At 45.8% G+C, this 2,308-nt stretch overlaps 1 pseudogene; it reads right to left on the bottom strand.

Moving 5' to 3' along the window:
* Nucleotides 1–1,062: 1,062 nt before the first annotated feature.
* Nucleotides 1,063–1,874, bottom strand: LOC102755662 (annotated as a pseudogene).
* Nucleotides 1,875–2,308: the final 434 nt, after the last annotated feature.

Raw genomic sequence — 2,308 nt, 5'->3', positions numbered from 1 at the left:
CATGCACTGAGCTGGAAATAAACAAAGGAAGTTGTCATAACGTAGGCTGTGGGCTGCAGTGATCTAACCTGATTTGGATAAAGGGAGGTAAACTGTCATTCTCCCACTTTAAATGACACAGGCAGAAAGGAGGATCTCGCGAGTCATGCTCTGACAGATGGGGACCTGCTTTAGGGAAAAAAAAATGACCTGGGCTGTTCATCGTGGAAGATTTAAACATTCAGTTAGTACATCAACAGTCACTTTGATGTTTTTATACTCAATGCCATTCTATTTTCTTAATGAGATGATTTAATTAATATGCATGAGAAAACACTGGAAAATAAATTTTAGGTGTAAGGGAGAAATTCAGATTTGTACACACTTATTTTGCCATCATAAATCCATTGGAGCATGTTCACTTTGTTATCCTGTTGTTGAAATACTAAAATTTCCTGGAAATTATGTATTCTAAAGAAAAGCCACCCCTAAGCCACTAAAATTCTAATGTACATACTTTCCTTTTTATTGCACTTTGCTTTTAAGAAAATGCTATCCAGAAGTTATCTAATTCAATGAAGCATGATTCAGAAATAAATTTTTAAAATAACATCATCTTCTTGCCTGCCAGTTGCCTGAAGCTCAGAGATGAGGTCAGTCCTTAGGCATTATTAATGAACTTTATTTAATTTTCATACATTTTCTAAGGACAGTACTTCAGCAAGGTGAATTGAGTACAGCACTACTATTGAAAAGCGAAAGCTCTCCTGGAACACTTCTCATTTAGTGCCCCTCCCCTGTTCCCCAACCGCAGGCATCCTAACTGTCCCACATGCCCCAGGAGCCAGCTGCATTCACATTCTCAGTCGTGCCCCAGACAATCTCTTCAATGCAGTGGACAAAAGCAAAACAGTCTGTGTCCATCCATGGCCTCCCCAGTCATCCATGTCTAAATGCTTAAACAGCAGGTGGCGGTCTGCTGTTCCTCTTTGCTCACTACTCACCCCTTTCCTGTTTTCCTTCCTCGGAGCTGACACCCCTCTATTTTTTAAAAAAAAATATATGTTTTTATTGATTTTTGGAGAAAGAGAAACACGGATTGGCTGATTGGCTGCCTCCGTTGCATAATGCGTGTAAGTACCAGAATCAAGATTTGAATAAAAACCCAGGTGTAGGCTGCATCTGCACATGCACAGCATGATGAAACACACTGAGACCAACCACGGGGACAGCTTCCGGCACTCACACCACAGGGATACGTCTGCCACATGGACAGGAAAGCAAGGGTGAAGGAGGGAGTGAGGGGGAAGAGAGGAGTGTGGCTCAGTTCTGGTTCTGGAACTGATTGGCCAGCCAGTCCAGTCCCTCATAGAGCCCAGCCCCAGTGATGGCAGAGGTGGCCTGAAGGTACCAGTTCCTGTGGTGCAGAGAGTGCAGGCCCAGCTTGTCTGTGATCTCAGCTGTGCTCATGGCATTGGGGAGGTCCTGCTTGTTTGCAAGCACTAGCAGGACAACATCCTTGAGCTCTGTCATCATCCGCATCATCTCCTGTCTGGCCTCGTCCATGCGTTCTTGGTCAGTGCTGTCCACCACAAAGATGAGACCTTCTCCGTCTTTGCAGTATTGGCTCCACAGAGGCCGGATCTTGTCCTGGCTGTTTACATCCCACACGACGAAGCTGATGTTCTTATACTCCACAGTCTCCACATTGAAACCTATGGTGGGCATGGTTTGCACGACCTCATTCAGCTTCAGTTTGTACAGGATGGTGGTCTTCCCCGCAGCGTCCAGGCCCACCATGAGAATGCGCATTTCTTTTTTGCCAAAAAGGCTCTTAAAGAGGTTCGCAAAGATATTTCCCATGCTGTAGACCAGAGGGAGCAACAATGGCCAGAGAAACCCCGAGGTTCGCCGGCGCTGCTGCTGCTGCTGCTGCTGCTGCTGCTGCCCTGAGCCAGGCACTGGTTCTATTTTGTCACTCTTTAACAGATATTTGTTGACCCTTATTCTAATTCTTTTCATTGCTCTGACACTTGCACACTCACTACCAATTAACTCAGTATTTAAAGTTCAAAGTCCAGAGAAAGTAAGTGACTGGTGCAGTTTCAGTTGGTCTAGATTAGATGATTCGTCACCATCATCCTGGTTCAACAGAACTGTTTTACTGGACTCTCCTCTGGGTGGCACTTGGCGAGGATGATGAGCCAGGGGGCAAGGCACCTATCTATAAGGGGTCATTGCGGATCACTTCAGGGACCACTTCAAGAAGTTTGGCCAGCGCAGTGCCTTGCACAACCTACCTCCCAGGCACAGAGAGTCCTTCCTGTCA

This window comes from Myotis davidii, unplaced genomic scaffold (assembly GCF_000327345.1).
Source record: "Myotis davidii unplaced genomic scaffold, ASM32734v1 scaffold2260, whole genome shotgun sequence".
Classification (NCBI taxonomy): domain Eukaryota; kingdom Metazoa; phylum Chordata; class Mammalia; order Chiroptera; family Vespertilionidae; genus Myotis; species Myotis davidii.
This window is presented reverse-complemented; position numbering and strand designations above follow the sequence as displayed.